The following is a 16,339-nucleotide window of genomic DNA, read 5'->3' as shown; positions in this document are numbered from 1 at the left end:
TCAACAAAAACGACTAGAACCAGATAGTTTCATGGATGAATTCTACCAAACATTTAAAAAAGAGTTAATACCTATTCTCCTCAAACTGCTAAAAAAAAAAAAAAAATAGAATGAATTTGTAAGCTTTCCTGAGGCCATCATTACACTGATACCAAGACCAGATCAAGACACTACCAAAAAAAAAAAAAAAAAAAAAAAGCTATAAGCCAATACCTCTGATGAACGTAGGAACGTAGATGCAAAACTTCTCAACAAAATACCAGCAAAATGAATTCAACAATACATTAAAAAAATCATTCACCACAATCAAGTGGGATGTATTCCTGGAGTGCAAGTGTGGTTCAGTATTCACAAGTCAATAAATGTGATATATTACATCAACAAGAGAAAGGATAAAAACCAGATAATTCTTTGAATAGAGGCAGAAAAAGCATTTGATGAAGTACTCTATCAATTCATGATACAAACCTCAGCATAGCTGAAGTTCAGCTACAACACCACTTTGTAAAGAAAGCTGTAAAGAACCCAGAGGTAACATACTCAGTGGGGGAAAACTGAGAGCTTTTCCCCTAAGATCCAGAATGAGAATGTATACTCTCATCCCTTTTATTCAATGCAGTATTGGAAGACCTAGTCATAGCAATCAGAAAAATAAAATGCATACAGATTGGTGTGGAAGAAGTAAAACTTTTACTCTCTGCAGATGCCATGATACTATATATAGAAAACGCTAAACACTCCAACAAAAAAGAAGTGTTAAATGTATTCAGTACATTCACAGAATATAGAATCAATATACAGAAATCTGTGCATTTCTACACACTAATAACGAAGTAGTCTGTAATTCACAGTCCCATTAACTATAGTGTAATTACAATAATAAAACAAAACAAAAAGGCAGAAAATAATCCCATTTACAATTCCAAAAAAATAAACACTTAGGAATACACTTAACCAAGGAGGTGAAAGAACTGTACTCTGAAAACTATAAAACATTGTTGAAAGGGATAAAGATGTCACAAATAAATGGAAAGATATTCCATGCTTATGGATTGGGAGAACAAATATTGTTAAAATATCCATACTACCCAAAGCAATCTATGGATTTATTGCAATCCCTCAAAATCCTCTCAAAATGCCAACAGCACTGTTTTTTATAGAACTAGAAAAACAATCCTGGATTTGTATGGATGGAACTACAAAAGTCCTCAAATAGCCAAAACAACCTTGAAAAAGAACAAAATTGAAAGTTTCACAATTCAAGCTTTAAAGACATACCACAAAGCTATAGTAATCAAAACAGAATGGTACTGGCAACGAAAAAATGGCATATAAATCAATGAAGCAGCAGAGAGATCCCCAAAGTAAAACCACAATATAGTCAATCTTTAACAAAGGAGACTGTGGGGGAAAAGAGTCTCTTCAAGAAATGGTGCTGGGAAAACTGGACAGCTCCACAAAAAAGAAAAAAACAAACAAAAAACAAAACTGAACTACTTTCTTACAATACAAAAAAAAATAAACTCAAAATGCATTAATGACCTAAATGTGAGATCTGAAACCATAAAAATCCTAGAGGAGAGCACAGGCAGTAATTTCTTGACAACATCTGTAGCTTTTTTTTTTTTTTTTTTTAGATATGTCTTTTTCTAGATATGTCTATATATGTCTCCTTTGGCCAGGGAAATGAAAGCAAAAATACACTATTGTAACTACACTAGAATAAGAAGCTTTTGTACAACAAAAGAAACAATCAACAGAAGGACAAACTACTTAATAGGAGAAGACATTTGGAAATGATATGTCCAACAAGGGGATAACATTCAGAATATATAAAGGATTTAAAGAATTAAAAAAGATCTAATTAAAAGTGGGCAGAAGACATGAGCAGGTATTTCTCCAAAGAAGAGATAAACAGCAAAAAAGTTTTCAACATCACTAATCATTAGGGAAATGCAAATCACAATCAAAATGATACCAGTTAGAATGCTAAAATCAAAACCACAAGAAACAAGTGTTGGCAAGTATGTGAAGGAAAAGGAATGCTCACACTGTTTGTGGGAATGCAAACTGATACAGCCACTGTGAAAAACAATATGGTACTTCCTAAAAAAGTTAAAAATAAAGTTACCAGATAATCCAACAATTCTATTGCTAGGTAATTACCCAAATAAAGTAAAAGCATTAATTCAAAAAGATATAAGAACCCCTATGTTTATGGCTGCATTATTTACCATAGCCAAGATATGTAAGTAGTACAGGTGTTCATTGATATGTGAAAGATAAAGAAGAGATGGCATATATATATATGTGTGTATATATATACATATATATGCAATGTAATAACACTCAGCTATAAAAGAGAATGAAATCTAGCCATTTTCAGCAAAATGGATAGATACAGAGAGTATAATGCTAAGTTAAATAAGGTAAAAAAGACAAATACCTTATGATTTCACTCATATATGGAATTCAAAATATAAAACAAATGAACAATGAAAAAAAGGACAAAGCACCAGGCTTTAAAATATGGAGAACTGATGGTTGTCAGAGGAATAGGGGATGGGGGATGAAATAGGTGAAGAAGATTAAGAATACATTTATCATGGTGAGCACTGGGTGATTTATAGGATTGTTAAGCTACTATATCATACATTGCAAACTAATATAACAATGTTTGTTATCTATATTGGAATTAAAATTTTAAAATTGATTTATGTTTACAGAAGGTGAACTAGGACTTCAGAAGGAAATAAGGTTTAGTGATTGGGCATAAGAGGAATTCTTCATTGCTGATTATATTTTACCTCTTTACTTGGATGACGACATGAGTGTATTAAGTTTGCGATAATGTATAAGTTGTACAATGATAATGTTGGGGTCGATTCCATGTTAAAACATGTTAACCCCCTAGGGCCTGCCTGGGCCTACTTAGCCATAGTGACTCCATGTTGCCTAGGTAGATATTTTGTTGTCTAGAAAAGTTACTGCTCTCGCTTCCAGGTAACTGTTACTAAAACACATACCTAAAACAAGGCCAATTCCAGGTAACTATTACTAAAACACATACCTAAAACAAGGCCATTGGTAACCGTTACTAAAACACACAGGTAGGAGACATCCAATCAGCCAAAGCCACATATGCAGATGTCTGCGATTGTGCCCTATAAAAACTAGCCTGTAAGACCAAGGGGCGTCGCTCTCTTCGGAGGCGGCCCTGGCCGGTCAGTCTGACTTCTAATGCTTGGCATAGAATAAAGCTTTACATAACTTTCACTTTGTCTCAGCCTCATTTCCCTGGCCGGTCAGTCTAACTTCTAATGCTTGGCATAGAATAAGGCTTTGCGTAAATTTGTCTCAGTCTCGTTCCTTTGATAATGGACCCAACATATGGGGGCTCATCCGGGATCAAACAACGAGAACTGAGCCAGCATCAGAATTTCTGGGAAAAGCCTCTGGAGGTAAGATCTCCATATTCTGTGAGATCTGTTTGGTTGTGGAGCTCCAGGGTATGGCCCACCAGGGAGAAGCTGGATGCAGCCATACTCCCCAGGGCTGGAGTGGATGTGGGGATGCCCCATCCCTCTTCTGGTAGATCATCTGGGGGTCTAAGCCCCCCCTAGGCGGTCATCTGGATCTGTAGGGGGCCGGGAAAACCCCCACCAGCAGTGAGGGCCACTGGGTCTATGTGTCTTTGTCTTGACTTTTTGTTGTCTGTTTTGTTACTCGTTTCTAGGGGACCAAAAAAATCCCCACTGGCGAATGTTTGTAGGGGACTGAGAAAATCCCCATCAGCGGCAGGTTCTGAGTAAGGGCCACTGAGTCTGTGGTTGTCTGTATCTTGTCTTTTGTTGTCTGTTATGCTGTTTGTAGTGTTTGAAAAAAATGGGACAAGCAGAGAGTAAGGGGACTCTGACTTTCATCTTTCCATTCCTCCTAATAGATGTGGGACTTCTCCCTTGCTCATTTCTTATGTTAATGGCTATAACTGGAGCCAACTGTGGTTGGTCTAACTCGAGACAAAGACTTTATGGAATATTCCCAAACAGCTGCCAAAACTCCCTTTGTTTAGGGGAAGTTCCTTGCCTTCTCTGGCCCGACCTAGCCCCTCTCCCTTGCTGGCAGGGCCTTCTGGCAGCACTTTGTTTGTTCTGTCTCCTCCTTCTGTTTCTGCACCACCTTGGGTGCAGCCTGCATAACTGGCTTCTAGACCATCCTTGGTGCTTCCTGCACCATGGCTTCTTCTCTCTTCACTGTCAAGAAACAAAAAGAGCACCCCCTGGACCTAACAGTCCCCCACTCCAGATCTTCCCACCCGTGTCTCAGGTAAACATTAAAAATGGAGTGGGTCCAGGGGAAACGTAAATCAGTATTTAAACTAAATTAAGTTTGTTGGTTTAATTAAAATAGACATGGCTTTAAAGTTACATCAGTAAATGTGAAACTTCAAAGTTTACTGAAGGCCAAATAAGCTCATGTTATTTGTTAAAATCTGTTAGCAAAGAAATAACTGAACTGATGATTAATTGTCTGTCTCAAAGTTTTAATGGGTAATTGTTAAAATAGCTTTCAAAGTCTTTAGTAACCTGAAACACTGAAGGTTTACTTGGATGACAAATGGAATTAAATTTGTTGGACATCTAGGTCTTAACCAAATGGGATAAAATACTAAAGCATTAATTATTGGAACCAGGTTTGTGCTTTTAACTTCTTACTGCAAAGAAACTAAAAATATTTAAATCTGTTGGTAAACAAGTTTTGTGTGTAACTGATTCTGTAGATTCATTCATCTACAGAATTCTGTTGTAACTGTTCACAATTGGTTAATACTTAGCCATCACTAGAGACTAAAGTGTTTCTAAGAATAAAAAAATTCTATTAACTGTAATTAAGACTGATGAAAGTAAAAACAAAAACAAAAACAAAAACAAAAACAAAAAACCTTATATGTAAAAAAAAAAAAGGCTTGGAACAAAACCTAGATGCAAAAAAGTTGTAAAAGTTTTATGAAGAAAAATCTTCAAAAAATTTTTTTAGGTATGGTCAGGACAGACTAAAAATAAATTTTAAAATGTAGCACATCAGAATAATAAATCATAAAATGACTCCATGTATTCTAGACTACCAAAAGAAAAACTCCATTAAGGTTTTTATTAAAAGTTTTAATGTTATCTAAAAAAAAAAAAAAAAAAAAAAACAGAGGAAAGGCAGTTGACTGATGACTGATAGTAAGTTTAGAAAAACTGTACACACGCAAAAAAAAGAGGGCATAAGAGAGTAAGTAGTTTTGTCTTAAAATAAAAATATCTGGTTGCATCAGAACTTGAAAGAAAATAATATAAACTAAACTTGAGGGTACTTAATAAGTCATAAAAATCTTGGGGAAAGTGACCTTTATTTGCCTTGGTTTATAGGTTTAAAAGAGAACAATAAAATATGTTGGAAATTTAACCATATTAGATCAGCTTTGATGGATGTATTCACAAGAAAAAAAAGACTAAAGTTCCTGTGTCATAGCAAATCTATATTGATGATCCACTCAAGTAAATGTTGACTATTATGTAATCCAAAAAAAGATTGGTATAAAAAATCTGCTTTCTCTGTTCAAAAAACAAAGTTTTCTTAGATTAATTGATCTACTGTTATGGAGAGAATATAAATGGTTTTCTCTTTGCTTGCCCAGAGAAACCAGTTTCTATATTTTGTTTTATCCATAACCCTATGTAAGCATGTACTTTAAAACTTAAATTTCAGCAATTGTCAAGAAGATTTATTTATTTATTTATTTTTATTTAAGATTTTATTTATTTATTTGACAGAGAGAGATCACAAGTAGGCAGAGAGACAGGCAGAGAGAGAGGAGGAAGCAGGCTTCCTGCTGAGCAGAGAGCCCGATGTGGGACTCGATCCCAGGACCCTGAGATCACAACCTGAGCCGAAGGCAGCGGCTAACCCACTGAGCCACCCAGGTGCCCTGTGAAGAAGATTTAAATTGTAAATGAGATCTCTTTGACTCATAAGGCTTTTCCTTGGTATGCTAATTACTCAAAAAGTACTGCTAAACCAATGATAAACCTTGGGTTATATATAGGTAAATGCTATAACTATTATAGAAATTCTATGCATTTCCTAAAGTTTTAACCTTTTGACAAGGTCAACTTAATATTGTAATTATTGAAATGTTATGTATCACAGAGGTAACTTGATTTTCTTGCCAGTTAAACTGTAAAAACATATCTATTCTGAATTTTTGTCATTTATAATTGTTTTAATTCTCTTATAAAATAAATTCTGCCTTGAAGAAAATTCATATGGGAGACTTCCAGGACAAATACAGGTCTTTGATATGTTGAATCCTGAAACTGAAATGGATAAAAATTTCCAGAACTAACTAAAACTACATTCAAACTAAACCGGAATTAGTAACATGGGACCTCAATCCCTGGCGAATGAAGAACTACTGCCCAAAGGAACCCCCTGACTGAAACCCAAACTCTGATAAAGGTAAGGAGAGTCTACGTTTCTACCCCCAGGTTCTGCTGGGAGGCCTCCATGTGACTGCAAGGAGACCCATAAATTTATCTAAAATTAGTGTGGTGACTCAAGATAAGGAAGAGTCTCTGGGGCTTTTATAGAAAGACTTATGGAAGCCTATAAAATATATAGCCTGATTGACCCTGAGGCGCCCAAAAATCAGAGGGCAATAAATCTTGCCTTTGCCAATCAGTCAGCCCCAGATATAAGGAGAAAACTTCAGAAAATTGAAGGATTTAAAGGAAAGAATTTGACTGAGTTAGTGGGAATAGCAGAAAAGGTGTTTAACAACAGAGATACACAAGAAGATGAGAAACAGACTGAAAAATAGTTAAAGTTTTGGCATTACATGAGATGGTGAGAAAACAAAGGAAAAGAGGTCAATGGAAAGGAAAAAGGCAGGTAAAAAATGGTCAATGGAAAGAAAAGCCTAAGTATAGAAAAAACTGATGAGAAGTCTTAGCTTCAGATCAGTATACTTACTGCAAGGAAAGAGGACACTGGGCCAAGAAGAGTGCCCCCCAAAAAGATGGCAATGCTGGCCACCGAATACTAAAGGGACCATGGTTCAGAGCCCCTTCCCAAACCTCAGGTAAAAACTCAGGTGGAGAGGAAATCAACTGATTTTTTGATGGACATAGGAGCCCAATTTTCATCATTACTAGAATCTATGAGAAAACGATCTGAAGAAGAAGTCTGGGTACACGGGGAAAATGGCACAAAAGGACATAAATAAACAACAGAAAAGACCTTAAATTTGGCCTACAGCTGTTTGCATCAGTACTTCCTCCCCTGGGAAGCAAAGAAAGGGATCTCCATAAAACACACCTTTGCCTCCCGTCAAAAGGCCGAAATTGGGGACTACCGACCCATTCAGGACTTGAGGAAAGTTAACAAATGGATTAAAGATATCCACCCGATGGTGCCTAACCCCTATACCCTACTCTCCCTCCTGAGCCCCAAGAGAACCATGTATACTGTCTTAGATCTCAAGAATACAAGAAAGTCTCAGCCCCTCTTTGCTTTTGAGTGGCCCAACCAACAGAAAATGTTCCAAGGCCAGCTCACCTGGACAAGAACAAACACCCAAGTGATGGGGTATCAGTCCCTCCTCCTCAACGAACTGAAAGTGAATTTCCATTCCCCGGTGGTGCTAAATCCAGCCATGTTGCTGCCAGAGGAGCTAACTGACCACAGTACTTGCTAATAGCCGCTGAGGACTATAAGTCATGCTTTCGGGGAACAAGCCACTTATTTAGGCTTTGATCTCCAAGAAGGAGTGTGTTTACTGTCTGGTTACCTCTGCCCCACCCACACTACTGCGGGGAGGTCCTAACCCAGATCAAAGGAATAAGGCCGGATTTCAGAAACACTCCCCTCCTGGACATGGAGATGACTTTGTTCACAGACAGGGGTAGCTACATGGCGGATGAAAAGAGGTATGCGGGGACTGCGATGGTTTCTCCTGAGCAGGAACTCTACAAAGCGGCCCTGCCACACATCTCTAGGAACAACAGGTATGTCTTTGCTACTCTCCATATACATGGGGCTATTTATTAAAAAAGGGGCTTATTAACAGCAAAAAAAAAAAAAAAAAATTAAAACAAAGAAAAAAATACTAGCTCTCCTCCAGACTATTTGGGACTCGAAAGGTGGCCGTTATGCATTGCCTGGGACAACAAAAGAGGACTGATCTGGTTTCAAAAGGAAACTAATTAGCAGATCAAAGAGCAAAGCAAGCAGCCAGAAAAATGACTCAAAAACTGGTTACACTCCCGGCTCCAGCCCTACCAGAAAAACCGGATTATTCAGAGGAAGATTTAAAATATTTACAAAAATGGACTAAATTAGGCTATAAAGGGGACTGGGCTAAGACTGGGACAGAAAAGTTAATTCTTCCTCGAAGACTAGGGAAAAAAATTAGTAAACCAAATACATCAGGGTACTCATTTAGGGACACAGAAACTTAAAAAAACTCATGGGCAAGCAATTTCAGGTATCTAAATTAGGGCATATGGCTCAGGATATAGTTAATAGATGTGCTCAATGTCAGGCAGTAAAAGTGGAAAAACTAGAAAAAAGAAAGAAAGAAAGAAAAAGAGGTAGGGAACCAGGAATTTATTGGGAAGTAGATTTTACAGAGACAAAACAGGAAAAATATGGACACAAGTATGTTAGTTTTTATAGATACATTTTCAGGCTGGGTAGAGGCTTTTTCCACCAAACAAGAAACGGCGGGAATGGTAGCCAAAAAAAAAAAAAAAAAACAAAACACTACTAGAAGAAATAATTCCTAGGATTGGGCTGCCTCTCTTGATTGGGTCAAACAATGGTCCTGCATTTGTGAGCTCAGTCTCACAGGCATTAGCCAAGGCCACAGGCACTAATTGGAATCTACATTCCAACTGGCCCCAGAGTTCCGGACAAGTAGAAAGAATGAGCCGGACTCTTAAAAAAAAAACCTTGACAGAGTTAATTCTAAAAACTGGCGGTGGATGGATGGATCTCCTTCCCTTCACCCTCCTTAGGGTGTGATGTACACCCTACTTAAACAAGGTTACCCCATTTAAAATAATGTTCGGGAGACCCCCTCCACTCTGCTCATGGCTACAAAAGGTTACCCTAACAAAAATGACTGATCAGTCTGTATTCCAGTCACTACAGGCACTACAGTATGTCTTAAAAAGAGCCCATGCTGGGATCCAAGCTGCCTACACTGAGATAGAGATAAAGGTGGAACCACATCCTTACCAACCCAAAGACTTGGTTTGGGTACGCCGCCACGGAGTGAAAAACTTGAAGTCTCATTGAAAGGGACCATTTACTGTCATCCTATAGAAGACCCAAGGGATTCCAACATCTTGCTGCAGAAATAAAACGGACAAAACCTGCAGTTTCCATCCTAATTTCAGCACTAACTGATTCTTTAAAAAGTCAAAGAATTGACTAATCTCAAAAGAAAAGGGGGGGATGTTGGGGTCGATTCCACGTTAAAACATGTTAACCCCCTAGGGCCTGCCTGGGCCTACTTAGCCATAGTGACTCCATGTTGCCTAGGTTGACATTTTGTTGTCAGAAAAGTTACTGCTCTTGCTTCCAGGTAACTGTTACTAAAACACATACCTAAAACAAGGACCAACAATAGTTTTACGTAACTTTTCTAAAAATTTCTGAATATTTTATTGAATAATAGTTAAATAGGAATAGTTTTTAAAAAGAGGTGGTTTTGGTCAATCAGACATGGCATTATGCTAATCAAGATAAATCATTAGATTTAGCAGTAAGGTAAGAAGAATGCTAATGATGTCCATGACACAAACAGATCTATAGAATGATGGAAACAAAACCCCACAGCATTGGATGAAAAAAATAATGTAAATTTAGGAAGCAGAAATATTAATTATAGTTTTTTCAAAATATGTTAGCATGAAATAGGAAGATTGGAAAAATAGAGATCAAGAAAGTTCTACAGCATATTCATAAGCAGGTAAAAATACACAGTGCAGAAGGAAAAGTCCATAAAGCAAGAAGAGAGCACAGTTGTAAAGACAAGAGAATGTGAGAGAAAAAAAAAAAAAAAAAAAACAGAGCCTTAGTGAATAGTATTTCCATGGCAACAGATGGGTAGGCAAGGAGTTTCAACACAGATGTTGGTATGATAGATTTAGTAAAGTGAAGACCAGGCAGTTTATATGTTTGCTTTACCTGTGATTTAAGAGGAGAGTAAATGAAGTAGTGATAAGTAAAAGGAGTATCAGGAGAAAAGAGAGGGTTTGATATGGTCCTTTTGGAAAGAGGAGAAGGGATAGTAGCAGTGATGCTCAATGATATGGTTTTCCTTACCATTGCTGTGTAAATTCAAACAAAGTTAAGTAATTTTTAGAGATTTAAAAAGAAACTATCCTTGTTTATAAAAAGTTATCAATTTAGAAAGGTCTCATTATTTATTTATTTATTTATTTATTTTCTTGATAGAGAGTGCACAGGTGGGAGAAAGTGACATAGAGAGGGAAAAACAGACCCCCCACACACTGAGTGCAGAGCTCAAGGCAATGTGGGGCTCCATGCAGGGTTCCCTCCCAGGACCCTGGGATCACAACCTGAGCCAAAGATAGACACTTAACCAACTGAGCCACCCAGGTGCCCCAGAAGTGTTTAATTCTTAAAATTAGCCTCTAATTAGAAGCTAGAGAGGCCCTTTGAACTGTTCCTTAAATAGAGCTAAACAAGTATCTGGAAGAACGGTAAGGTTGTGCTATTATCTAAGTGTAAAACAATTGTCATGATTTAAAAAAAAAAAAAGGACACATGTTGCTAAGATTAAATGGCATTGGTATCACTGGTTATATATACAATGTATCTATTCCTCATTCGAATAGAATTGGAGATTTCAAAAGTTATCATTAGGAAAGAAATAAAAGATGAAAATATTATTTTCAGGATGTTTTCTGTCAAGCAGGGAAGATATACTTTGAAAGAAATCATAATAATCATTATAAATAACCTAAAATACATAGATAAAGCACAGTGCTTAGTGATGGTAGTTGTAACAAAGTAATTAACTCTTTCTTGATGCAACTACATATTTCAGAGGCTTAACATAAAGAAGGTAAACACCATGCCTTTCTCACATTTCTGATTAATTCATTCATCCAAAAATATTTACTGAGTACCAGTTAGGTAATAGATACTGTTTTTACATGCTGTGGATAGAATAGTGGATGAGATAGACATTATCCTTGTCCTGAAGTGGCTTACCTTCCAGTAGAGAAGAGGGATAATGAAAAGCCAAATCACATCATCTAGAGATAGATATTATAAAGAGATTACAAACTCTCACACAACGCTGAAAAGGCAAGGGAGCCAAGTAGGATTTATTATAATCAAAAACAAAACAAACAAACAAACAAAAAACAATGGCAAGGTACAAGGGAAAAGAAGGAAAAGGGAATAAGGTTAAAGACAGGAAGACAGGTAGGTTAAAATCATAAACATTTTGAATGTTGTGTGAAAAGTGAGTTTTATTCTAAAGGCTCTGTGAAACTACTGAAGGTATCAAACAAGGGTATAACAGACTTATTTTAAAATGATTGCTTTACAATGTTTGAATTACAGTGGAGAGGAAAATTAAGATAGCATTTTGTGTAGGAAAAAAGGAAGAGAATAAGAAAGAAAGGAGACAGAAGTAAGAGAAAGAAAGAGAGGAAGGCAGAAAGGAGGAAACAAAAAATATTCAGATGAAAAAGCAAAAAACTAAAAAACAAGTATTTTGTGAAAGAAATAGAGGATGAATTCAAGAGGTAAGAATACAGGATAATTGTTTAATCATAGTCTCTACATCCAGCCTCCCTGCTTTCTAATCTTATCTTGTCTACTTATTCCTGTGTGACCCTGGGTAATGTCTTCCTTTGTCTCAAATTATTTGTAAAATGAGAATGATAATAGAACATAACTCATATGATTGTCACTAATATTGAATTAATACATGTGTTTTGCTTTGAATAGTACCTAGTAATAGTATCACATAAGTGATTCATAAATATTAGGAAAGAAAATTAAAAAGCAGAATATGCCTGTTTGGGTGATATAAAGGCAGAAAACACGTTGAAGATGACCTCAGATTTCTCATTCCATTAATTGTACTGATGATAGCAGCAGCAATTTGGAGAGGGATTAAAAGAGGAAGCAGATTTGAAAGATAATAAGTTCAATGTTTAACATGTTGATTTTGAACTACCTAAGGGGCATCTTATTAAGTTTGCTCATTAAGCAATTGCATTTTTAATCAGGACTTCAATGAAAAATTCTCTATTGAAGATAAATATTTGTGGATCATTTCTGTGTAGGAGCAGATGAAGTCATTTATTGTAGATGTTGTTACCTAGGGAAACTATGTAGATTTACAGAAGAAAGCTGCACCTAACATATACAGAATGAACAAAAAAAGAAAAGTGAGAAGGCATAGCCAGGTTTGAAAAAAATAGGAAATATGTAAAAAATAGGAAATATAGAAATAAAGATTTCCAAGTGTTTAAAATTACAAAATGCTGACATGGCAAATAGGACAAGAACATAAAATTGCCTTTTTGTCCAATGTATATTTTTCCCTGCTTTGTCAAAGATTATTTGACCATAGATTTGAGGGTCCATATCTGGGTTCTCTACTCTGTTCCACTGGTCTATGTGTCTGTTTCATATAAAATTTCAGGATTATTTGTTCCAGCTCTTTGAAAAATGCCAGTGGAATTTTGATCAGAATGGCAGTATAGATTGCTCTAGGCAGTATAGACATTTTAACAATGTTTATTCTTCCAATCCATGAGCAAGGAATGGTCTTCCATCTTTTTGTGTCTTCTTCAATTTCTTTTATGAGTGTTCTGTAGTTCCACAAGTACAGATCCTTTACATCTTTGGTTAGGTTTACTCCCAGGTGTCTTGTGGTTCTTGGTGCTATAGTAAATGGAATTGATTCTCTAGTTTCCCTTTCTATATTTTCATTGTTAGTGGTTTTTTTTGGGGGGGGGGGGCTTCTGCTGCATCACCCTGATCTCTGCCTTTATCTTCACATGGTATTTTCTGTGTGTGTGTGTGTGTGTGTGTGTGTGTGTGTCCAAATTTCCTTTTTTTCCTCACTGGTACATGTTGGGTTAGGAACACATCCTACTTCTATATGACCTCCCTTTAATGAACTACCTCTGCAAAGACCCTGTTTCCAAATAAGGTTACATTTTAAGGTACTGAGGGTTAAGAATTTTACATATAACTGGGGTGGGCATAATTCAACCTATCACACTAGCAGAGCTTCACTCAGATATAACAATGATATAATTTTAATATATGAGCATTAAATAATATTTTATAAATTCTATCTTCCTGCTTATAATCCTCCTACTTGCAATTACAAATCACAAGGATGATGTACTTGGAGAAAATACAGTGTAGTGAGATAGTGATCAGAAAAGAAAAAAAAATTAAGTGAGACTAAGAAAAGAGTATCTAGCCCAGACTAGAAGAGTTGAACACAATATGAATGCAGATATTACAACCATCTGTTAGGCCAGTGAAAGAGAGCTGGGCAATGTAACTATATTGTTTAACAAGCCCACATGAGAAAGGTATTGATGTGGCAAACAAAGGTAGAAGAAAAATTATTAAATTTCATTACTACCTACAGCCCATTGACAAACCCTTGAAACAGGCATTCCTCTAGGGACTCAACTGCGCTGATGTTAATGTTTTGCTAAGGGCAAAAGGCAATCTTAGCCCAACCCTCTGGAGACTTACATTATTCTTAACTCCCTCCCAACTTGGAAGTATATAACGGGCCACTCCTCATGACCCAGTGCAGCTCTTTCTGCCCATGGGTCCTATCCCCATGCTTTAATAAAACCATGTTTTTGGACCAAGGATGTCTCAAGAATTATTGGCTATCAACTTCAAACCCTAACATCTTTCCTGCATCAGTTGTGAGTGTAAAATTAGTACCTATTAGCCATGGGACCATAGTGGAAGTCCATAGAAGATTCAGTAAATCAAGACTTAGCCATTTAAGGAAACAACTTGGTAAGGAAAAGTTTAAACATGAGCAGTTATCTAGCCAACTCACAAAATTAAACCAGAAAGAATTTATTATAAGGTATTCAAAAAAGATAAGCAATGACTAAGAGAAAACAATTCAAATGAAAGAAAATGTACCATAGGAAGGGTGAGAAAGTATAGTACTTTAATATCTGGACTCTGAAAATATAAAGAAAATCAGAAGATATCATATAAATCTAGAAAAGTGCAAAAGAATGTATAGTTTCATCAATACAGTTTAAAAAAATTTATTTATTTATTTGACAGAGAGAGAGGGAGAGAAAAAGGGAGAGAGCAAACACAAGCAGGGGTAGCAGCAGTCAGAGGGAGAAGCAGACTACTCAAAGAACAAAGAGCATAATGTAGGACTTGATCCCAGGACCCTGGGATCATGACCCAAGCCAAAGACAGCTACTCAGCCAACTGAGCCACCCAGTTGCCCCTCATCAGAACACTTTTAATAGCTATAAAAATTATGAAGTTATTTGTGTTATTTATAGTGAGCTCACAGAATGATCCTTATAATTTAATAGTTAAAATTATATATTTAGTTCAGCTTGTAATAATGGTTACACTCACATGTATTTTATGTTTCTGAGTCATTTACTATTCATTATTTAATGTAGTTTTTCAATATAGAGAGTTAAGTGTCAGTTACTATAACAAGTGCTGATATACAAAAAATGAGTAAGAACAGAGTTCCTTCCTTCAAATGCTTACAGTCTATGACTGACACTGAGCAATGAACAAAGGGTTAAAAAAAAAAACCTAGGAAAAAGTAGATAAAAAAATAATCTTACTTAATTTCCCTCTCTAAAGAACAAGAAAAGTTTTCAAGCCAATGTAAGTAGAAAGGACTCCTTCAATTGCTGGAGACCCAAGATCTTACAGATGATTTACCTGTGCCTGCTGGTGATAATGATAGAAAACTGAGATAACTGTGCATCTACATCCTGTTGCTAAGTCTGATAGTTTATGGATCATTTAAATAATTTATTTAACCAAGTGTCCAAAAAGGCATCTAACCTTAATAGGAATAGCAATTTACAAAGCATTTAAGATTTACACAGGGTAAATCTTTCCCAGATTATGTGTGACCAATTTCATCACTTACATAGAAGAAGCTATTTCTTTGGACAAATTCATCAAGAAAATACATTAAACAAGTAATCCCCTCAGATAAACAAAAAACAAACAAAAACTACTCCTACAGACTAAAAGAGAGAACATGCAATATTGCTAGGCAGATAAACTAAATGTGCTGTGCCATATACCTTAGAATTTATGTTTTCTTTTATAATGAAAATTTAAGTGGCCTTTTCCTTCCTATTATCAGTAGATGGAAATGTCTGAGAAGGCTCTTAAAGCTAATGCTGTTGTGATAGTTTCTAGACCCTAAATATTCAAATTGCATGCAGTATAATTCTCAGTCCCCAAACACTCTCTTTCTGCATTCATCTATAAAATGGGAATGATAATATAATGTGACACAAAACATTACTGTGAAAATTAAATGAAATAACATATAGAAACTTTAGAATAGTGCCTGGCACCAAGGAAATCTGTAGAAGTATCAACTTTTATTATTCTTGAAATTCCTAAGTAAATGATATTCTATAATAAATAACAAAGATTTTTGTTATTTTTGTTATTTGTTATTTTTGTCAGGCTTTGATAAGCCTGATTTATAATCAGCTTCAAAAAGTTATGCTAAAAGTGATAACCATGATAGCATACATGAACATGAAATCTTTACTTCTGATTGAGCTAATTACTACATACTTCCAAAATAATTCCATTTTGTTCACCTGGTCACAGCCTGGGTATTTAAAAATGGGTATTTACAGGAATTCAGTAAAGTGTCAGGATATAAAATCAATGCACAGAAATCAGTTGCATTTCTTTACACCAACAACGAGACAGAAGAAAGGGAAATTAAGGAGTCAATCCCATTTACAATTGCACCCAAAACCATAAGAAACCTAGGAATAAACCTAACCAAAGAGGCAAAGAATCTATACTCAGAAAACTATAAAGTACTAATGAAAGAAATTGAGGAGGACACAAAGAAATGGAAAAATATTCCATGCTTATGGATTGGAAGAACAAATATTGTGAAAATGTCTATGCTACCTAAAGCAATCGACACATTTAATGCAATCCCTATCAAAATCCCATCCATTTTTTTCAAAGAAATGGAATAAATAATCCTAAAATATATATGGAA

The sequence above is a fragment of the Neovison vison genome, chromosome 12, assembly GCF_020171115.1.
Source record: "Neovison vison isolate M4711 chromosome 12, ASM_NN_V1, whole genome shotgun sequence".
In the NCBI taxonomy this organism is placed as follows: Eukaryota; Metazoa; Chordata; class Mammalia; order Carnivora; family Mustelidae; genus Neogale; species Neogale vison.
This window is presented reverse-complemented; position numbering follows the sequence as displayed.